General features: G+C 41.6%; 1 long non-coding RNA gene across 1 annotated transcript; it reads right to left on the bottom strand.

Moving 5' to 3' along the window:
* Window positions 1–3558: 3558 nt before the first annotated feature.
* On the bottom strand, window positions 3559–4057 carry LOC308700726. Its single transcript, XR_014031344.1, has 3 exons — window positions 3991–4057; window positions 3785–3903; window positions 3559–3678 (listed from the first exon to the last, which is right to left on the bottom strand). It is a non-coding gene; the product is annotated as an uncharacterized lncRNA (long non-coding RNA).
* Window positions 4058–24826: the final 20769 nt, after the last annotated feature.

The following is a 24826-nucleotide window of genomic DNA, read 5'->3' as shown; positions in this document are numbered from 1 at the left end:
TTGGATGCCTTTGAAGTAAGCTAAAACATACCAAAAATTAATTTCAAAGTGAACTATCCCTTTAAAGAGGTGTATCTGCTGGACTAGTCAACACATTATGCAACTTACCGGCAAACTAGGTTCCCTTAGTTTCCATTTAGGGACTTCAAATAGGTCAGCAATGTGGACATCCATTGCCTGAATAAAATTGTATGTCTGCATTTCATACACATATCTCACAAAAGTCCTCACATCCTCACCCCCTCACGTTTTAGCAAATATTCTGTTACATGTTTTCATAGGACAGCACTATATTTCTGAAAATTTGATGCATCTTAAGGTAGTCAGTGTACAGTTTGTTATGCAGTATAGATTTATTGTCCTCTGAAAACAGCAATGATACAGCCATTAACGTTTAAACAGCTGTCAACAAAAGTGAGTACACCTCACAGCGAATGTGCTAATTGTGTCCTAATTGTGCATAAACTGTCAATATTTTTTTGTGAGTACCATTATCATGCACTGCCTTAACCCCTACGTACTTGAAATTCACCAGAGCTGCATAGGTTTCTATAGGAATCCTCTCCCAATCCTTCATGGTGACATCACAGAGCTGGTGGATGTTACACTCCATGCTCTCCTCTACCTTCCACTTTTGTTGGCAGCTGTTTAGACGTTAATGGCTGTATGTAGAGTTATTTTTAGAGGACAATACATCTATACTGTTATACAAGCTGTACAGCGACTACCTTAAAGGGTTAGTTCACCCAAAAATGAAAATTATGTCATTAATGACTCACCCTCATGTCGTTCCAAGCCCGTCAGACCTCCGTTCATCTTCGGAACACAGTTTAAGATATTTTAGATTTTGTTCGAGAGCTTTCTGTTCCTCCATTAAAGTCAATGGACAGCATACTGTTCACGTCCAGAAAGGCAATACAGACATCATCAAAGTAGTCCATGTGACATCAGTGGCTCAACCTTAAGTTTATCAAGCGACGAGAATACTTTTTGTGCGCAAAAAAAACACAAAAAAAACGACTTTATTCGTTTATTGAATATTGTTTTTGCGCAGCGTGTCTGTGTTAGGCCGGTGACACTAGGGGCCCTATCTTGCACCCAGCGCAATTGACTTTGTACACTGACGCATGTATCATTCCTATTTTGCACCCGCGCAAAGCGGACTTTTCCCTCCAAAGACGCACGTCGGTTAACTAGCAAATACACTTGCGCTCCCCGGGCGGTTCAGCGCAAAGAGGAGGCGTGTTCCGGCGCAAACGTTCCCTCATGCTATTTTGCAGGTTTAGAAACCAATTCCGCCAGTGACCAGGAAAAACCTAGTCTAAAGTCAGTGGCGCGTTGCGCATGTTATTCATGCTATTTTAAGGGCGCATGCTTGGCCATAATCAATGTAGCGTGTGCACAACGCGCATTACAATTTGATGCTCTCATCTACACAGAAGCAGCCGTTTTCATTTTTGCAAATCATACATTATTACTAAGAAAAATATTAGGTCTTGTAGGTCTTGATAAGCCTAGGGCTTCTACGTATCCCTTTTCGAACAGTGTGATTATTATGCAAAAAAAAAAAAAAAAAAAGGTTTTGTTTTTCTTGATTTTGTTTTATTTTTATTGATGGATATTTAATGTGTTGCTGTCTTTGGTTTAATTTATTTTTTAATTGTTCGAAATAAAGATTTAATTCATTTATTCATATTAATACACGAGGGAAATCATTGTTGTGTCCATGAAGATGTGAAAATAAAATAGGCATAAATCTAGCTTACACATTTAATCATACGCCCAAATTATCATACGCCTGTTTCACCGAAGCTAATTTGGGTGTGTTTGTTTCTCCATCCCCAGTGTCACTTCTCTGTGTTTTACGGCCGTGACGAGGACGTCGGTCTCCTTGGCTGTGAACCGCTCCTGGTGCGCGCCTGGCAAATCCGCCGTTATAATAGGAATCCGCTTAGAAAAAGCGCGCCTGCTCTTAAAGGGAATGTGAGATGTCGCTCTGATTGGTTTATTTCACGTTACGCCCAAACCACACCTATGAATAATGAAGCTACTTCAGACCAACCCCTTTTAGATTTGCGTCGGGCGCAAGAGTCATTTATCCCGCCGGGAAAATAGCAACAGCGCCAAGACCCGCCCACAAAGTTACTTGCGCTTTGCGCTTTGACACTTGCGTTTCAGATCGTTAAAATAGGGCCCTAGATGCGTGGCGTGAGCGTCTCAGCTGCGTGGCGTGTCCGTTTTTATTTCGGCTCCCATGTTAACAGGTTAGAGCTTGCACACTGCCTGCGTGACACGCGTGTCTCAGGCGCGGCTCGAGCCGCGCTGAAAACGCGTGCATGCTTGAAATAGAACCGACGCCTATTTTTCACGTGACACGCAAGCGTCTTGGAAGCGTTTCCAAGCAAAATTTAATAGGAAAAGATGTTTATATGACATTTTGACACGAATACATATTAATAAATGTAATTTTGATGTTTGAAAGTGTCTAGGGTTTGACATAAATGCAAATATAAATGCAATTTAAAAAAATATTATTGATTGTCAAATACTGCACCTGTCAATACAGAACGAAATATTCTGTAGCCTATTTTGCCGTCAACACTGCCCGACATTGTCTTTGCTTCTATATATTTATGTTTAACATGAAGTATCCTTCCACAACTCTCCCCCCATATGTCAAATATATCACCAATGAGGCTTATCATATGTCACCTAGCAGCAGCAGCGCCGCGCCAGACACGCTTCTGGTGTGCAAAGACATGGAAAACGCCGCGCCAGACACGCTTCTGGTGTGCAAAGACATGGAAAACGCCACGCACACGCCACGCAGCTGACACGCAACAGAAACGCCACGCTCACACCACGCAGCCAGTGTGTCACCGGCCTTACACGTCAACACGCATCACACATGACCAGCGTCGGCCAATAGTGAGCCTACGTGGTGACATGTAACACAGACGCGCTGCACAAAAACACTAGAGGCCCAGAGAGAAGGAAATGAATAGTGGAATAAAGTCGTTATTTTTGTTTGTTTTTTTTGCGCACACAAAGTATTCTCGTCGCTTGATAAACTTAAGGTTGAGCCACTGATGTCACATAGACTACTTTGATGATGTCTGTATTGCCTTTCTGGACGTGAACAGTATGCTGTCCATTGACTTTAATGGAGGAACAGAAAGCTCTCGAACAAAATCTAAAATATCTTAAACTGTGTTCCGAAGATGAACGGAGGTCTTACGGGCTTGGAACGACATGAGGGCGAGTCATTAATGACATAATTTTCATTTTTGGGTGAACTAACCCTTTAAGATGCATCACAGTTTCATGTCTATAGTGCTGTCCCATGAAAAGTATTTGGAAAAAATGTGAGAGGTGTACTCACTTTTCCACAAATTTATGTGCAAGTCATCAAGGTAAATACAAATACATACATGTCTCCTGGCTGCCTCCTCTACCAGCCTGAAGCATGCATTCCCAATCTGAAAGCACAGAATGTTTTGCATAATTACAATAAAGGCATTAGAACCATCCAAACTCTTTACGGCAATATCCACTTACATTGCTCTCCACCTGTTTGTCTAGCCCCAGGCTCCAAAAGTCCTCCCTTTGAAGACAAACTGGGCCATCCAGAACAACAATTTCTTTTGCTGGACGTGTTCTGTCCAGCACATAGGTCAGCTAGAAATAAAAAAACCTCTGTTAGGAATGAGCAATTATGCATTTATTATTTAAAGCACACCAACAAGCTGTGCATGTGAACAATCCCGTTTGTTTTGGCACTCACCACTTGTTCTTGCTGAGGACACAACCTCTTGGACCACAGTGGACCTTTATTGGCATACTGGTGGTCCACCAGTCCAATGTCTTCTGCATTTTGGCTGCCCTCAGATTCATGGCTATGATCTACACAACACGAAAGTAAATACTAATCATCATTGTCAAGTGTCATGTTTATATTTGCTATGTCACCAAGTAGGATTATTACAATACCTTGTGGCCGAAAGTAGGGCCTTAACTGAGCAACATTCACTTTCTTTATTTTTCCTGACACAGCCACACTTGCCACACCCTTCTCTGTCAGGGATGTGAGGGTGAATGGCCCTTGGTGGAGATCCTGCAAACAATTTCCCTTCTTCACCTTCTTTTTGGGCTCCCCAATTAAGACCTCGTCCCCTGCCTTAACTGAGCACTGGCGAACCCCTTTCCTTTTCTTTGCCTCAAAAGCCTTTTTTTGTTTCCCCTGCGCCTTTTCAATGTTTTCCCGTACCTTAAAGAAAAGAATATATTACTATGCAAACATTCTTATTCAAATTGAACAAGTCATCCACACAACTCTGAACAAACCGTTTCATTGAGGGCCTTGACTCCAGCTAGTTTTAGCTCCAGCTCCTCCTCTGGGTCTGCCAATTCAAAGTCAGAGTCTGTCTCACAGACATTTAATGCCTGTGGTAGACGGGGGTGCCTATTGTACATTAAAAAGTATGGGCTGTACTTGGTGGATCTCTAATTTGAAACAAAAAGTTGTGCATCAAATCACAAAATAAAACTCTTAAAACATGTATGCAATATACGTTATCTAGTTATTTTAAATAATAACCTGTTTTGCAGTGTTTATTCCATAAACTATGGCCTGCAGGTGGATGTCCCAATCATCATGGTGCTGATTTACATATTTTCTGAGAGTCCTCTTAACATTTTGATTAGTTCTCTCATCCTTCAACAAAGAAAGGAATTACTACATGCACTTTAGTATACATTGGCTAAAGTTGACTTTACTGTTTTGCAGGATGTCATGATGGCACACTTACTTGGCCGTTTGACTGGGGATGGTATGCACTTGTGATGGCATGTTTGATGTTCAGCGCCGCAAATATGTGTGCATTAAGCTGTACATAATTCAGACACACATGGTTATTTTCAATATTTGTTGGTCTCAGAAATGACCAATGACCGCTTAAAACAGCGTGAATTGTGATGACGTCATATGTCCTGTGTGAAGGGGGTAAAGGGAGCGGGTGTTAAAGACACATACCTCGTTAACAAATGCACGGCCCCTGTCAGTGATGATTTTCCGGACCATACCAAATTTGTAGAGGTTTGACACAAGTGCCTCAGCCACCTCAGTGCTGGAGCCACACTTCAAAGGCTCAGCGATTACCCACTTCGTGAAGAGGTCTGTCACCGTGAGGACGTATTGATGGTCTTTCATAGTTTTTTTCAGTGGACCAATGAGGTCCATACCGACCACCTCCCACGGCTCTTTCACCTGTAGAGATATGTAATATTACCACATCACCTAACTTGTTGCTTCAAGTGGTACACCAAGGTAAGCTCTACCTTAATAGGGTGAAGGGCAGGAGACTGTCTTTATGGGGTCGTTCTTTTGGCATCTGTGACAGCTTTTGACCTGATGGATACATTTATTATTTAGACCAAATAATTATCTGAAGTCAAACAAAGCCACTAAATCAATTCATTGCCTGAGAGACATAGTGTTAAATTCCATGAAAGTTCCAAAAAAGTACCCAGTCTGCCACATCTGCCTTTATATTATCCCAGTAGTACCCCAAAACAGTCAGGTCCATGGTCGCCCTCACGCCCCCATGGTTCCCTGTGCCAGGGTTGTTGTGGCACTCCTCCAGGACAGCCCGCCTCTGCTCATCAGACAGCACAACCAGCCTCATGAATTGAGCACTGGGGCCAGTGTAGAATAATTTACTTTCTGTGATAGACAAACAATGTTTGTTAATGTTATGTAATGATTTTGATGCTTTGTTTGGTATTACAATACAGCACTTATGTGCACGTGTCTTTGTTCAGGGATGCAAACATTTGTGGCGAAAAAATGTTGGCGGTTACTATGTCTGACTAGATGGAACGTTACTGACATGCTCACACGTGTTAACTAAAACAGTGCTAATATTAGGGCTGGGTATCGTTCAAAAAATTTCGATACCAATACCGATACCTTGACTCCGGTTCCTGAACGATACTTTTTTGATACCAATTTTATGAAATTCATTTTTAACAAGATTACATAACACATTACCTCAGAAAACTTTGGTTTTATTTTTTTTCAGTTTGACTCATGCTCCTTAGCCAGTGCACTTTTTTTTTTATAAAGAAAGAGCTCATGATCACCAAAGCTGAATTTGTTTGGTCAAAAATACAGTAAAACTTGTAACATTGTGACATAGTATTACAATTTAAAATCTTATTTGAATATATTTCAAAATGTAATTTATTCCTGTGATGTCAAAGCTGAATTTTCAAAATCATTACTTCAGTGTCACATCCTTCAGAAATATGAAAACAGTTTGCTGCCTAATATTTTGGAAACTATGCTAAATGTTTTCATGATTCTTTGATGAATAAGAATTTCAAAAGAACAGCATTTATTTGAAACAGAAATCTTTTGTAACATTAAGCATGTTTTAAGTTCACGATTTTTATCACTTTTCCTTACTGAAAAAATAAATAATCTGACCAACACATTTTTGAACGTGCAGTAGGTCATTATTACAATATAAATACTGTCAGAGTGATCAACAAGGTACTTCTTCATTTACCAGTCGGAGCAACTTACTGCTCTTATGTTTACTCGTGCACTGTCAAGGGCTTCATCATAACGTTATCTGTCGCGGTACCGTCTTTGGAGCAATTATTTTACCGCAAATACTGCATTGCGCGCTGTTGGCATTGAGCCTGGAGAAATGTAGGCACACTTTTGATCGACTTTTCAACATCTTTAGGGTATTGTATAGCAGCTATGTGCTCGCGTCTCATTGAGTTATGTGCGTGGAGAGTTTGTGTGCGCGCGCGCGTCTCATATTAGGAACTTATGTTTTAGGTGTGTCGTTGTGCATTTCTAATGTATTTGTTTAAGCACCGACTTTGACGAGTTATATCCCTTTAGGTATCGAAATATTGTACCGAACAAGATGTAATTTTTCGATGATAGGCAATTCGGTCGGTCTAAAAAGTTTCGAACGAGTAATGTATTATTTCAAATGCCCACACTGACTTACCTCTTATAACGAAATTTGCAGCCATTCGTGAGACCTTCTTCTTCAATGCCACATCCACTAACCCGTCAACCAAATATTGCCTAACGGCATCGTAAAGGGCAAACTTCTCGTTTCCTCCGCTGAACTCCATTTTCTTTCGCTGTGAGTGAATTAATTCTCGCGGTAAAAATATGCGCATGCGTGGAACAGATCGTGCAGTGTCGTAAATCATCGCAAAATAGAATTATCATTTGCGCATGCGCGTTTTCTACTGCGTCTACTACGCATGCATAGAACGGATCGTGCAGGTGGAACGAATCGTGTACCCACACCCCCCACTAATCTGTTTCACACTCCAGTACTGTAGGCGGCAGCAATGCACCTTTAAGTTGGATGCCAGCTGCACTGGCCGTGGCCGCCAAGTAAGAAGCAAAGACGTGAGATAAAAGCATAGAAACAAACAAACAATATGCATAACGCGGCCGCGGGTAAAAAACAGAAGAAAAAAAAGGGTGAGGCTGAGAAGGCGAGAGAAAAAAAAATTGGCGGAATTTAGATAGGCCTACTGAAGCCGCTAAATGTCGCAAACTAACTGGAATATTTAGCAGCACAGCCAGCAGCAGCACCTCGCAGTTAAATATTAGCAGCCAGACAGCAAGTGAGCCAGACAGCTCTGCAGCAACATGCCACCAGTGATGATGAAGGACAGAAAGATGAGCTGGTTCCACAGGCAGATCCAGGGCAAGTAAGTATGGAACATGAGAGGAGAAAGAGAGTTACTTGCTTGAGATGATGTTAGGAAGTGATATTCAGGTTGCTACATTTTTAATGATTACAGTAGTTAAAACAGCTAAACTTAAACATTTTAGCTGTAAAATCCCAAATGCAGTAGCTAATATTAAGAAATATGTTGTGCTTTTACTTTAAAAAATGTTGGTAAAAATGTTGGTAAGGTTACAGTTAATGCTTACAAACTTTGAAGATTTTGAATACAGAAGTTACATTTGTAATGGTGTATTTTCATTTAGATGTGGTATTATTACTTAATTAATTACTGCATAAATTAATTAAGATTATTAAGTAATAAATTCATTTTAAGACAGAATGGAATAGATTGTCACAGCATATTATATAATCTATTCCATGCTCTATTGGAATAAAACCTGTTTTTTTTTTAAATCCATTCCATCATTTGTTTATTCAGGTTGAGCTTAGACCAAGTCCATTTATATGTGAGTATTCAAGTTAATCTAGAATAATATGCTTTTAACACAACATCTAGTCAACATCAGTGCTATTGCTATAATTTGGATGGTATAGTATCATGAGCCACAAGATAAGTCTTATGACAATCATGCCGAGCATTATTGTTGTTGTTGTTGAGTTTCCGCGCGCCGATTGCTTTGGGCCGAGCCTAGTCAAAAGTCCAGGGCCGTTTTTTAATCCCAGTCCGTCCCTGGACACACTTATAGTCTTGCAAAAAATGCAAGTGTTTAGACAGCTTTTATTTATTTTATTTTCAATGCTTTGCATAAAAAAAAAATGTACATGTCTGTTCAGTAGTCGCTATGTAACTAACGGAATACACAAATTTAAAATTGTGATGGTAAATGATAAAAACAGTTGCAAATGTTGTACAAAATAGGCATACACATAACATACTCATCTTTACACCAATAAAATGTGCAACACTATGTAAACAACCAAATTATATCTATCTAAATAAATTTTAGTGGAATGTTTACCTCGACATCTTGCGATTTCAGGGCACATGAGTTCCAGAACATAATACATGAGCCTTGAATACCGCTTCGGTGTGGGTTTAGTGTGCATTAAGGGCACTGCACTTTGCCATTTTTAAAGGTACAGTTCACCTGAAAATTAGGAAATTTTATATAACTCCGATTGTATTCGTCTGAAAGAAGAATGTCATATACACCTAGAATGGCTTCAGGGTGTGTAAATCATGGGCTAATTCAAATTTTTGGATGTACTATTCCATTATGACATGGGACAGTCTCGTGCACTGAGGGTGCTTTCACACTTGGCTAGATTGTTGAGGTCGAGCCCGACCGTGATTGTTCCCGGCACCCCCCGCAGCATTGGTCTGGTTTCACACTCAACTTGATTCTATCGAACGCTGGTGCGTTTGCGTGCATCTTACATCATCGCAAATGTGCATAATAGAAAACAGAACGGGGGTCAATATACTGGGTTTTTTATTAATTTAGTGCTATTATGCGCAGCTGAGTGAGCAACACATGTTGACTGTGTGTCGTGTTTGGCTTTCCGCTGATTGCAAATGCACTCTTGAGGAGACAGTGGATTTCCATCAATTAGTTGCTCTGATTCAACGCGCTATATGCGAATACACTGGAGGCTCACTCTCGCTCGCATCCAAGGTAAATCATCAACACTGCCATCCCCTACATGTGTTTTATTTAACTAAATACATCATAATCAGCTAAAACGCATGTGAAAGTTACTTTACTTCCTGAAAAAGTGTGCAACCGAGTCTTGTGTTGCTTTCACATTCATGTGAACCGCGGCACAGTTCGAGTGCAACCTAACTCAGACCACCTCCTCCAGGTAGTCTCAGGTTCGGTACCCCAGTGCGTACCCGGGTCCACATGACAGCGTTCACATTAGCTATTTTTAATGCGAACCGTGCCCTGTTCCAAACTAAACTGCCAGTGTGAAAGCATGCTTCTCAATTCTTATTTTTGCATACTCGTTTCCTTCCCTGGCTTCCTTTCCTCGCGTCTCAGCTCCAACGCCTGGAGGATGCGAGGGAAAGACACAAGGAAAGAAAAAGAGGACGGAGGAATCGAAAGAAAGCTTATTTATACACTGGAATACTTGATCACTCGAGCGTCACTTCATTGCATCATCAGCAGCGCTCAAAGGATCTGCCTTTTTACGTGTGTCACGTTTAGTCGATAAAACATTTCCGCAAAGGATACACCCATATATCCTCCCTCATGACTCCCAAGGGGGTAATCCAGCATCCGGAAAGTGAACCTTCTATGGGGACATCCATTGGCTAACAAGCCATCATCTGCTTTTAGCATTCCATTGACTTCCATTCATTTTGGCATCACTTTGATAGCGAATAACTTTACATCTGAGGTGATTAAAGACTCGATTTGTCCATTGTTACGCATGGTTGTGACGCAATCGTTAGCCTATTTTTACAAAAACGGCTTCTACGGGGCCATAACGTAAGATACAAGGTAATGGAGCCTTTATACATTGTTGTGTTTCTTTAGAAAGAAAACAATGGACAAATCGAGTCTTTAAAGAGGCTCAAAATCTCTTTCTCAGACCTTTACCATGACTTCCCTGCTGGTGGAATGATCTGCCTATCTCAACCAGAGCTGCTGAGTCCATAGCCACTATTAAGAAACATCTGAAGATGCATCTTTTTCAAAAGCACTTGATCTAGTATACTAACATTACTCTTCTCTTCAAAAAATAAACCCAAAAACGTTTCTGTACTGCGTTAGATCAAACTGAGAAAGGTCATAGCACTTGTATATTGTTGTCCTAAAAGCGTCTGCTAAATGAATTAATGTAAATGTATGTCATGGTAATTTGGATGTTTTTCACTTTTCACTTACAGACAAGCAAAACAAGGGCCTTTCCCGTCTCTGCAGAAGATACGTTGAAAGAGGTGCATCTTCAATACAAGGCTGTTTTGGGCCCTCAGGGCTCTGCTATAGAGCTGGAAGAGGAAAATGAAAGTGATTTCAGCAGTCCAGACACCAGTGAAAATGAAGAGGAGGAGTGCAGGTAATGATTATGTGAAAAGTGTCATTTTTTTTTAATACCCTTAATTTATGTAACCTGTCAAATTGAGTAAAGATAACATTAATACTACATTTGTTTTCCAGAGTTTGAATAGGGACATGTTTAATGTTTACTCTGTTTGTGTCTGTGTCTCTCAGGGAGGAGCTACCGGGCAGGTGTCTGTAATCGATTGATTGCAGCCTGGGCAGTGTGAGGGACTTTCATGCTGCTATTCCGCTCCTGTATCACATTGTTTTTATTTTTGTTCGCCCTTTTGCCATATAACTGACTATGCCACATTTTTATTTCATACCATATCATTTATACTGATTATTGCTTATTTCTCATTTTTCGTCTCATATATTTACTGTAATAAATCACTATTTTTTGTATCTTAATCCATGTGTGGTCTCCCATTTCATTTTGCCTGGGCAAAAAGGAGCCTGGTCAGGGTTACACTGTTGTTCCACTTTTCTGGACTAAGGTTTATATATGAGCTAAGTAAAATCACACCTTACACATTCACTGACTATAGCGCTTTCTAGAAATCAAAATTTTTCCAATCTTATGCTCCGCCTCCTGACAACACACAAGCAGCTGGAGGTCCCTGAATCATAATATGTGCCACATGCTGACATTTCATAAATTAATGGGTATAACACTTATATACTGAACAAGGTGTTACAAGTATATCCGGTACATCAAGCTTGCCACGGCTGGTAAGGTCAGTGAAATTGGGTTTATCTCAAAACACACCTCTTTTTATCATAATAATCAATCAAAATATGGATGTTTTAATGGTTTGTGTATGATTTCAGAACTTTTGTTGGCCAACATGTCAAAAATATGCTCTCTGAATGGTTGTTGTTGAAGATATCTTGTGCATCGAAATTCCCACAGCACCTAAGATAAGCATAATTAGCTTTATTTTACCACAGCACACCTCTTTATATCATAATCAATCAAAAATATGGACGTTTTAATGGTTTATGTATGATTTCAGAACTTTTTTTGACCAATTGTCAAAAAAAAAATATTTTTAAAACATACATCAAATATACACTCACCTAAAGGATTATTAGGAACACCTATTCAATTTCTCATTAATGCAATTATCTAATCAACCAATCACATGGCAGTTGCTTCAATGCATTTAGGGGTGTGGTCCTGGTCAAGACAATCTCCTGAACTCCAAACTGCATGTCAGAATGGGAAAGAAAGGTGATTTAAGCAATTTTGAGCGTGGCATGGTTGTTGGTGCCAGACGGGCCGGTCTGATTATTTCACAATCTGCTCAGTTACTGGGATTTTCACGCACAACCATTTCTAGGGTTTACAAAGAATGGTGTGAAAAGGGAAAAACATCCAGTATGCGGCAGTCCTGTGGGCGAAAATGCCTTGTTGATGCTAGAGGTCAGAGGAGAATGGGCCGACTGATTCAAGCTGATAGAAGAGCAACTTTGACTGAAATAACCACTCGTTACAACCGAGGTATGCAGCAAAGCATTTGTGAAGCCACAACACGCACAACCTTGAGGCGGATGGGCTACAACAGCAGAAGACCCCACCGGGTACCACTAATCTCCACTACAAATAGGAAAAAGAGGCTACAATTTGCACAAGCTCACCAAAATTGGACAGTTGAAGACTGGAAAAATGTTGCCTGGTCTGATGAGTCTCGATTTCTGTTGAGACATTCAGATGGTAGAGTCAGAATTTGGCGTAAACAGAACGAGAACATGGATCCATCATGCCTTGTTACCACTGTGCAGGCTGGTGGTGGTGGTGTAATGGTGTGGGGGATGTTTTCTTGGCACACTTTAGGCCCCTTAGTGCCAATTGGGCATCGTTTAAATGCCACGGCCTACCTGAGCATTGTTTCTGACCATGTCCATCCCTTTATTACCACCATGTACCCATCCTCTGATGGCTACTTCCAGCAGGATAATGCACCAGGTCACAAAGCTCGAATCATTTCAAATTGGTTTCTTGAACATGACAATGAGTTCACTGTACTAAAATGGCCCCCACAGTCACCAGATCTCAACCCAATAGAGCATCTTTGGGATGTGGTGGAACGGGAGCTTCGTGCCCTGGATGTGCATCCCACAAATCTCCATCAACTGCAAGATGCTATCCTATCAATATGAGCCAACATTTCTAAAGAATGCTTTCAGCACCTTGTTGAATCAATGCCACGTAGAATTAAGGCAGTTCTGAAGGTGAAAGGGGGTCAAACACAGTATTATTATGGTGTTCCTAATAATCCTTTAGGTAAGTGTATATGCATTTCACGAGTTCACATCTACATATAATTAGTACAATAAGTTTATGCGTATTTGGTGTGCTGCCCGGGAGCAGCACACCATTGACAAATTTTGACATTGACAAAATTTTGTCAATGAAAGTTTGTCATTGACAAACTTTCAATGAACAGAGATAGGTCTGCTGTGAATTTATACTCTGTCATTGAGTTGATTACTGATTAATCTCCAGCTGTGCATAATTTGGTTAATTATCTGAACCTGCTCCTCCCGAACTTTGTTAATAAAACATCATATAGCATATGGGTAACAGTTTACATAGCCCCATATTGTAGAATGTGGAACCAACTTTACAGGTGGTACATTTTGGCCTATTTACCACTGAAGGACAGCTGATTCAACTACCAAAACCATATATTTTTCTAAAAGCCTATAGCTTGTGACAATGACTAACCCTAACCCTAACCAGTTCTGTCAATGGTTGGAGAATTATTTAATGAACTGGTTTGTCCCGAAAATTACTGTCCACATGCTGTCTGAGGATCCGAGTCTGAGCCCTTGACTTGCCAAAGCAGGTCAGCTATGAAACTGGATATATTTAGCAAAACATATACATCTGAATTTTTGTGCCAAAATTGCACATATCTTTATGTTTTATGGTCGTGATTATTGTTCATAACATGCTCATGAAATTGTACTGTATCTCTGCATATGATAGCCTATGCCTGGTGTGTGTGTGTGTGGCAATAAAATTACATATGATATTTAACCAGATAGAAGGAAGCATCTGAGAAAATTTGACTGCCCCTGGACCCCAGGTTATCACAGTAGAGCCCACCGAAGGTATATAAAATGGCACATTTAAAAGGGCTTGAATCCTAAAACACTGTCAGATCTTTCTGAAATGTGTTATGCTCATTATTTAAGATATGGTTTATAATTATATCGGTTATTGGTCCATCTCATGTGCAATCATGTTATATGAACCACATCATTCAATGACAAAACGATTAAAAGTGTAATTATACAAAATATATAAAAAATGTGTACTTCTGACCCCTGTTGCTAGGCAACACCCTGCACAGCTTGGCTAAAGAACAATAAACAGGCTGCATGAAACTACATAACATTATAATATGCATAAGAATCATGAGATTGTTATCACCCAATTACGCACTGAGTCATTGTTAGAAGGAAATAATTTGTATTGTTACTTATGCTATGGATTATCAATATATGAACATTCAATCAGAGGAAGAGTGTCCACTCCACACACATTGGGGGCACACCTGGAGTAGTGGGAATAATCTATTTGACTGTAAACATCAACAACCATCAAATAAACTCAGATCACAAACTGCACAACTACCTTTAACAATAAAACACTGTTAACATACTAAATTTAAAAACTATTCCATATTTATTAATGTAATGCATACTAATTTAATTTACAGACATTGCTTCTTTTAATTAATTTGTACTTTGTTGAATGTTGTCTATTTGAAAGTGATAAAAGTATCTCACAATTATTGTCTTCTCTATGCATATATGTATGAAAGTGACAAAAATATCTCAATATTTTGCAAAAATTTAATTTAATACACATTTAATGGAAAGTACAGGGATGCAAGCAGATGACAGGTGGACAGGTGTGTGGAGTTGTGTTTAGGCTTAACAGGCTGTTTGATTGGACAAAATCAAAAGCGGCATGAGGTAAAAGCGGCACCACCACCACCACCATTGTCCACTGGAGCATTCTTATCGTCTTGGGTCTTCTTTTTGGGTCCTTCTACAGTCTCACCACCACAATATAACAGGAGAGCCTAAAAATCAAATTGGAAAAACATAGATTTATGGCCAAAATGCCAGTCATTATTGGGAAATAAGTCCCTTCAGAATGAAGCAAGACCTGTTCGCCTTGTAGGGAGTTATTTTCAATATAATGACTGGTGTTCTACACATGATCCCTTACTTATTAAATTACTACAGTCATTCACAGACATATTGTGTGGCTGTGAAATGAAAGTGAAAGATGTACTTACCAAGGATCAACGACCAAACAGTGGAGAGGTACTTCTACAGGGAAGTGGGACACGAGAAAGACCGGCTTCTTCAGCTTGCTTCTGGTTGGGGGGGACAAATATGTAATGCTCAGCTGACATTTTCCAGTGGGTGTACAGAAGTTGGAAAAATAAAAAATTGAGGATGTCCAAAATAGTACAACACTTACTTATCTACCTTACCAAGGACCATTGATGGAACTGAAACCAAATAATGGAGTGGGACCACATCAGCCTATCAGGAGCAGTAACTGGTAAAACATCAGTAAAGGGACAGATGTAAGGTCATTTTTTTTAAACCACCAAGAATATAAAGTTTCAGCTAAATCAATCACACACATCAATCAAACCCCCCAAAACAATCACAAATCACCTTCTATTGTATGAATGTTGGAAACTGCCAGGTTGGAAACGTGTTTGCGATGACCATTATGGATATTGCACATTCATTTGAAATAATTAACACTGTCATCTGTGAGGGATTTTTATTTTATTTTAGTTTTTTACAATAAATTGCATCTGACTTACAGCATGTATTGAAGAGTCTTCATAGAGAGAATGAAGAGTCCTGCTTCCATTTGTGCACACATTTTGCTCGGTTGAATAATTTACTAACCTCTTGATAAACCACATATCAAAAGAAGAACCTGTTTCTGTATGGAGTTAGGCATTCTTGAATTATCCAGTTCCGAAATGGCAAAAAATGTTGAACATCTACCATCTTCAACTCAGGGCTTGTAAACAACACTTTATTTCGAATAGAAATATAACAAAATTACTATAAAAAACATTTGTGAATATGGAATGTACAATAAAAATAAATAAAACGACATATATTACATAATTAACAAAATTAAAAAGCTTAAACAAATGACTCCTTGGGCTCCCAAGTAGGAGTCCACTGTTTCCCACTGAAAACAGAAGGGAAAGAATGACGTTACATGTGACATTTCAATTATTAGATTGGGAATGTTAATGAGAGTGAAATAGAGAGTCAAAGCAATCTTATTTCTGTATTTGTCATATAGTAGAACACATACCATGCTGCACAAGGCTCCCAGTCAATAAGTAATTCTGTTTGGCCCTATGACAGGAACAACAATACATGCTTACAATTTTTTTGCATCAGGCTTTGGTAACAGCCACCATGTTTCCTGTTTCATGTTTTACCATGATATTTAAAGTATTTTAGTCAAGAGACTGTAGTATATACTTTATACAATGTTTACATTATTTGACTATTTGCCATCTTTACTTCTGTGATTGACAGGTATTTTAACTTACATTTTGACTTTATTTTGACGTAAATAGAACAAATAAAGAGTAGTATGGTGTTCAGTTATGCATGTCTTACCTTTCTCACTCTTTCTTTCAGAGCACTCCTAATTGGATAAATACCCAGGCCTGTGTGGTAGGAGCAATCTGAAGGCATCAAAACTCAGATTAGGAACACAACAACATCATTAACATATCCAGGTCAAGCATTCACATCAAAGTGATCAAATATCAAGTCTGAATGCAAATGTATTAATTCATTTAAACTTACTTTTTTGTTTTTGTTTTTTTGCTTTTATCCATTTCTGCCTCTGTGGGATAGAAAAATACATATATCCACTCAAAAAAGGCAAACAATTCAGAAACAGTCTTGCTCATCATAGAATTTATTACAAATAACAATATCATTAAAAAAACCTGACAAATGCAAAACATGCCTGACTTCCGCTTTCTCTTCCCTGCTGACCCTGTGGTTTTGAAGAAATCAGATGTCAAACTAAGTATGGAATGGCAAACAATTAAGGACTATCTAGGTATGTCTTTTTATACAAGTTCATTAAAACAGGCACACATTTACACACTCACTTGCTCGCTCACACACACACACACACACACACACACACACACACACACACCCTCATGTGTAACCTATGTCCTACCACAAAAATTAGCATGAACACCCAATCAGAACTAAATCAATCGGTTGAGAAGTTGCCCAGCAAAATTGCTGAAAAAGTTGTTGGATACAGTACATACAATACTCTTTCTTATGTGTGCAATAAACTCCATTGTAACAACTGACATCATTAGCTTAGCTTGGCCAAATCACAGGAGTACTTGGGCCAATCTAAGCTAATGATTTCAGTTGGAGACAACTAGCCTTTAGCTTACATGCTAGTCGGCCTCTCCTACTTCAATTGAATTAGGCTAATAGGGGGATATGTCAAACTGGGATGTTGCATGCAAATACAAAAAAATTATATGTCCCTGCCTAATCTAACTCTCTGGTAGACAGCAAGTGAGCGATTTAACTAAAACACAGTGGAATGTTGTTTTAAGAGCTTTGTAGTTAGCTGTAAGAGTTACCTTTTTTAGGTAGATGTATTTCACCCACCTTCTCCACAAGGCCTGCCGTCACCACAGCCTCTTCCTCCACGAGGCCTTCCGGCCCCTCCTCCTCCACGAGGCCTTCTGGCCCCTCCTCCTCCACGAGGCCTTCCGGCTCCTCCTCCTCCACGAGGCCTTCTGGCCCCTCCTCCTCCACGAGGCCTTCCGGCCCCTCCTCCTCCACGAGGCCTTCTGGCCCCTCCTCCTCCACGAGGCCTTCCGGCTCCTCCTCCTCCACGAGGCCTTCTGGCCCCGCCTCCTCCACGAGGCCTTCCGACCCCTCAACCACGAGGCCTTCCGGCTCCTCCTCCTCCACGAGGCCTTCCGGCCCTGCCTCCTCCACGAGGCCTTCCGGCCCCTCCTCCACGAGGCCTTCCGACCCCTCCTCCTCCACGAGGCCTTCCAGCCCTGCCTCCTCCACGAGGCCTTCTGGCCCCTCCTCCTCCATGAGGCCTTCCGGCCCCTCCTCCTCCACGAGGCCTTCCGGCCCTGTCTCCTCCACGAGGCCTTCCGGCCCCTCCTCCACGAGGCCTTCCGACCCCTCAACCACGAGGCCTTCCGGCTCCTCCTCCTCCACGAGGCCTTCCGGCCCTGCCTCCTCCACGAAGCCTTCCGGCCCCTCCTCCACGAGGCCTTCCGGCTCCTCCTCCTCCACGAGGCCTTCCGGCCCCTCCTCCTCCACGAGGCCTTCCGGCCCCTCCTCCTCCACGAGGCCTTCCGGCCCTGCCTCCTCCACGAAGCCTTCCGGCCCCTCCTCCACGAGGCCTTCCGGCTCCTCCTCCTCCACGAGGCCTTCCGGCTCCTCCTCCTCCACGAGGCCTTCTGGCCCCGCCTCCTCCACGAGGCCTTCCGACCCCTCAACCACGAGGCCTTCCGGCTCCTCCTCCTCCACGAGGCCTTCCGGCCCTGCCTCCTCCACGAGGCCTTCCGGCCCCTCCTCCACGAGGCCTTCCGACCCCTCCTCCTCCACGAGGCCTTCCGGCCCTGCCTCCTCCACGAGGCCTTCCGGCCCCACCTCCACAAGGCCTTCCGGCTCCTCCTCCTCCACGAGGCATTCCGGCCCTGCCTCCTCCACGAGGCCTTCCGGCCCCGCCTCCTCCACGAGGATTTCTGGCCCCGCCTCTCCTGAGGTGCCCTGCTCGTCACAGGGGGTGAGGGTCAGGGTGAGGACAGTGTCCTCACTCGCCTTCCAACCTGTTCAAATTTGATTAGAAAAAAAAAGTAGGAATGAGGCTAAAATATAATGTATTATAAAAATTCAAACAGGCATATTAATTGACATTCCCACACAAAAGAATTTTAAGACTATATTTATTATCTTGTATGCATTTACATATTTCTGAAACACAGGCAAAAAATGGGCTATAGGCTATTTTCACACTCGATGCAAGTTTACATGATTTTGGTTAAGGCGTGAATAGCTAAAGGCAAAACAATGGGGAAAACAGGGAAACTTGGTGCAACATACACCGAACTGCCATCTAAAGAAAACCCAACTATGTTTTACCAAATTTTCAGACTACACTTGGTAACCTATATTAACAGGGCTATGTATTGAACATGGCTGGAATTATAACCTTAAAACATCAGAGTATTGTTTATTTATTTTTTGACTTAGTTTCTCCACAACAAAAAGTAGTTCTACCTTCAGTGGACAGTGTCTTGTTTGCCACGATTGTCTTGCTATGTAACCAACATTCCACAACGTTGAAATGTAATAAGGTTGTCATTTGTTTTATAAAATATAAATATTTGATAAGTGCTGAAAAAATAGGGAAGGATTGACAATCAACCGTACACTGTATGGCGACTGAAAAAAAATATACTGTACATCTCACCTGCACAAACCAACTCATAAAATGCTGTCATTTTACTGAGGTGTTGTGTAGCCAGCGGGTCCAGTTCACATCTTGGCGTGAGGGAAGTTATTTTAGGTTTCTTCCCATTGCTTTCCTTCTGAAGGAGGAGGAGTGGCTTGTAGCCCATTGCATGTAGCTTCTCAAGCTGCAAAGACATTTATTTGTAAAGGATAAAAAATGTATGTTATCAAAAAACCTGAGTGTAAATTCAGTTTGAGGCAAGACTCGAAATATGTTGTAAGACCAAACATTGACAAAAAACTGCACATTATTACATGTCATATTATACTAAGTTCCTCTGATCATATTGACATAATTCGAATGCACTTATGACCAGCAAAAGCAAAATTACTGAGTCATCCTCAAAAGTGAAGTTTCTATTTTGTCAAATTTACTGTGTATGAAAAATAATCTCTGGCTTGAATTTGATGTTAGAATTATTAACAGATCAAGGACTCAACGTTAAATTTTAAAAGTGGTTAAAAGTCAAAATCTGGTTGCCACTTGTATGAATTTGGTAGCCAAGGGCAAACATTAATGTTCAGCCCTGTATATGATTTTTTTTTTCACCCATCTTTCATGTTTACCACCCCAAATGAATAGGTTTACACTGTAAATCAATGCATTTCAATACATTGCAAATACATAACAGGATTAGTTCTACGAGGAGGAAGGTGGGACATCTAGGATCCAGGATTTAGTAAAATACACAATATAGCTTTGTTCTTTACTTTGGTGAACCTCTTCATACTGTTTTTTTTTTTTTTTAAGGTTAAGTGCTCACGAAATAAATGAATTTTCGGTTGTCTTTTGAATGTTGTCAGGGATTCTGCATTCCGGATGACGGTGGGGAGATCATTCCACCAGCATGGAACCGTGAATGAGAATGTTCTGGAGAGTGATTTTTTGGCAAAGGTTACTTAGTTCATTAATGCCTTTCAAGTTAACAGTCAGTGACCTTAATGGTTAATCTGCTGGCCTGTTCCTAAAAGCCATAACCAATTTGAACTCACATAGGCACTGACTCCACACTCACCCCCCGATCCCCGGACTTTCTTCTACCCACCTACTGTGCAATATTTAATACTTTTTATTTAATACTTCTGATACAATCAAAATCACACAGTATACAAACCATATTTATCTTTCTATTTTAATGTATATAGCTTCTTAGAACTGTGCACCTTAACCCCCCCCCCCCCCCGCTCTTTTGCAATACTAATTTTATTCCTTGTTGACACATTTCTCTTACATACATGTTGACACTGGAAAAGGAGTTGCTTCAATCTCGTTGTACATGTGTATGATAGCAATAAAAGGCATTCTATTCTATTCTATTCATTTCTGAAGAATCTGTTTTTAAAGTTGAACTCCACTTTTCACAGTAGTACCTAAATTCCTTATTAATATTACATGAACGCCATGACTACATTAAATTCATTACATACTACTGAAAGGTGGAATCACATGCTCAATTTAAGTCAGTTTTTCAATAAAGATTTACCTGGCCCGCAACTTGAACCTAGTTTTTGATTTTGGACCACCGTGTATTTGAGTTTAACACACACCTGCACTAGGCTTTAACTGTGTGAAAGAGAACCTTCAAGTTGCATTTGGTGTTTAAACTGTTTAGAGGTCGGTAAACCCTATATTTCAGAAATCTGGCTTAAATCGCTCTTTTCAAAAATAAAAATAAAAGAATTTGAAAAATATATTATGATCTTCTGTCAAAAATGTCACTCAATCAGGACTGGTAAATGTGGCAACCCTATTAAAAAAGGTAGTGTTAATTGTACACACCAAAATGATGGCTTCATCCCGCATGGCTGCCTCATTTTTGCCAAGCCACTCCCCCTTCCTCATATCAAGGGCCTGCAGCCTCTTCATCAAATGAGCCTTCTTGGGCTGCTCTGCCCCACAGGCCTTACAAACCTTAGTGGCACAGGGCATGACCTGGGGGCAGTTGGGGCATTTCTTTTGATTAGAAACCATGTTGTCTGAGAAAAAAAAAAAAAAAAGAGAAAGTTATTTATGTATAATATAGGCATAAATACCGATAGAAACATTCTGAATTAATATCACACTATGCAAGGGATGCTATATGCTTTCTTAATTTCAATGGTCAAATTGTCTTAACCAGTCATTCTTCTGAGTTTTGAACTTTTTTTGTGATGACATTGTGATAAGGGTAAACATTTCTATGATTTATAACTGCCATTTACACAATAATACAGTGTGTGTGTGTGTGTGTGTGTGTGTGTGTGTGTGTGTGTGTGTTGCCCAGATGAGAGACAGAACACAGTCCTATTGATAAATGAAAAATGTAACAATTTCATGTCTAATGCATGTCAAATGTTAATATCACATTATTAAAATACACGAAAAGTGAAAAGGAAGAGTTGAGAAAAAGTTTGTGTACTAGTAGGCTACACTAACATGTGACATGCTAGGACATGCAGTTAGCACTTTATAGGGTTTTATATCAGACAAATGGAAACACCAAAGCAATGTCACAAAAAAAGTTAAAATAGGGCATAAGGCAGTCATGACAATACCCCAGCAACTAAACGTTACAGACTTGACTACACTTTTGCACGTATATTTATAGGCTACTTGTTCATGCGGTAATAATTATGACCGCCGCTAGCGTAGCTAGCGAAAGCGGTCATATAGGGATTGTCAAAGTTTTTTTTTTTTTTTTTTTTTTGTCACCTTACTGAATTTTTCGTCAACGATACCAGGGACACCGAAGCACCGGGAAACATGAAATTTGGTGGGCATGTAGCCCCACTAGACTTCTAAGGAAAATTTCGTTTGGTCCCCGGGGGCCACTCCCCCCCCGCGCTGGGCCCCCCCAAACCCCAAAAAATGCAGTTTTTCCTAAATAACTACCTGAACCGTGGCACCGAGGATGAAGAAATTTTTATGGTATGTTGGTCTACTAGACTTTTACGGAAAAATTTCGTTTGGTCCCCGGGTACCACTTCCCCCCCCCCGCGCTGGGGCCCCCGTAAATTTTTCGTCAACAATACCAGGGACACCGAAGCACCGGGGAACATGAAATTTGGTGGGCATGTAGCCCCACTAGACTTCTAAGGAAAAATTTCGTTTGGTCCCCGGGGGCCACTTCCACCCCCTGCGCTGGGGCCCCTGTAAATTTTTCGTCAACGATACCAGGGACACCGAAACACCGGGGAACATGAAATTTGGTGGGCATGTAGCCCCACTAGACTTCTAAGGAAAAATTTCGTTTGGTCCCCGGGGGCCACTCCCCCCCCGCGCTGGGCCCCCCCAAACCCCAAAAAATGCAGTTTTTCCTAAATAACTACCTGAACCGTGGCACCGAGGATGAAGAAATTTTTATGGTATGTTGGTCTACTAGACTTTTACGGAAAAATTTCGTTTGGTCCCCGGGGACCACTTCCCCCCCCCCGCGCTGGGGCCCCCGTAAATTTTTCGTCAACAATACCAGGGACACCGAAGCACCGGGGAACATGAAATTTGGTGGGCATGTAGCCCCACTAGACTTCTAAGGAAAAATTTCGTTTGGTCCCCGGGGGCCACTTCCACCCCCTGCGCTGGGGCCCCTGTAAATTTTTCGTCAACGATACCAGGGACACCGAACCACCGGGGAACATGAAATTTGGTGGGCATGTAGCCCCACTAGACTTCTAAGGAAAAATTTCGTTTGGTCCCCGGGGGCCACTCCCCCCCCGCGCTGGGCCCCCCCAAACCCCAAAAAATGCAGTTTTTCCTAAATAACTACCTGAACCGTGGCACCGAGGATGAAGAAATTTTTATGGTATGTTGGTCTACTAGACTTTTACGGAAAAATTTCGTTTGGTCCCCGGGGACCACTTCCCCCCCCCCCCGCGCTGGGGCCCCCGTAAATTTTTCGTCAACAATACCAGGGACACCGAAGCACCGGGGAACATGAAATTTGGTGGGCATGTAGCCCCACTAGACTTCTAAGGAAAAATTTCGTTTGGTCCCCGGGGGCCACTTCCACCCCCTGCGCTGGGGCCCCTGTAAATTTTTCGTCAACGATACCAGGGACACCGAAACACCGGGGAACATGAAATTTGGTGGGCATGTAGCCCCACTAGACTTCTAAGGAAAAATTTCGTTTGGTCCCCGGGGGCCACTCCCCCCCCCGCGCTGGGCCCCCCCAAACCCCAAAAAATGCAGTTTTTCCTAAATAACTACCTGAACCGTGGCACCGAGGATGAAGAAATTTTTATGGTATGTTGGTCTACTAGACTTTTACGGAAAAATTTCGTTTGGTCCCCGGGGACCACTTCCCCCCCCCGCGCTGGGGCCCCCGTAAATTTTTCGTCAACAATACCAGGGACACCGAAGCACCGGGGAACATGAAATTTGGTGGGCATGTAGCCCCACTAGACTTCTAAGGAAAAATTTCGTTTGGTCCCCGGGGGCCACTTCCACCCCCTGCGCTGGGGCCCCTGTAAATTTTTCGTCAACGATACCAGGGACACCGAAACACCGGGGAACATGAAATTTGGTGGGCATGTAGCCCCACTAGACTTCTAAGGAAAAATTTCGTTTGGTCCCCGGGGGCCACTCCCCCCCAGCGCTGGGCCCCCCCAAACCCCAAAAAATGCAGTTTTTCCTAAATAACTACCTGAACCGTGGCACCGAGGATGAAGAATTTTTTATGGTATTTTGGTCTACTAGACTTTTACGGAAAAATTTCATTTGGTCCCCGGGGGCCACTCCCCCTCCCCCCCCCACCCGCGCTGGGGCCCCCGTAAATTTTTCGTCAACGATACCAGGGACACCGAAGCATCGGGGAACATGAAATTTGGTGGGCATGTAGCCCCACTAGACTTCTACGGAAAAATTTCGTTTGGTCCCCGGGGGCCACTCCCCCTTCGCGCTGGGCCCCCCCAAACCCAAAAAAATGCAGTTTTTCCTTAATAACTACCTGAACCGTGGCACCGAGGATGAAGAAATTTTTAAGGTATGTTGCTCTTAAGGGCCCACATCAACCTAGCCCATAATCACTCATTTGTGATTTGCGCCCCTCCCATAAAAAATGAAAATGCAATATTATTCTGCTTTAATCTCCCCTATCTTCAGTGGAGATGTTCAGAACTGCACCATATTTCATGTGTATGATTAACTTGACATCCTCTGGGGGTATCCTCTGCTAAGTTTTGTAGAATTTCATCCATGGGGGGGTATAAAATAAATTCATTTATGTGCACATTTAGTGACTGTACACTCATCGGCCTGTAGATGGTGCTGTTGAGCGAAGGGTTGCTGGTTTAGGATGATACTGTCACACACACACATGCAGGAATACAAACAAACGCAAGCATGCACACACACTGACATCCACACGCACAGACACACACCCATACACTCACATTCAAATCCACATGCACAGACACACACACACAAACACACACGCGCACACATGTATGCACACATACATACACGCA

The sequence above is a fragment of the Scardinius erythrophthalmus genome (genome assembly GCF_964197995.2).
Source record: "Scardinius erythrophthalmus genome assembly, chromosome: 13".
Taxonomy (NCBI): Eukaryota; Metazoa; Chordata; class Actinopteri; order Cypriniformes; family Leuciscidae; genus Scardinius; species Scardinius erythrophthalmus.
This window is presented reverse-complemented; position numbering and strand designations above follow the sequence as displayed.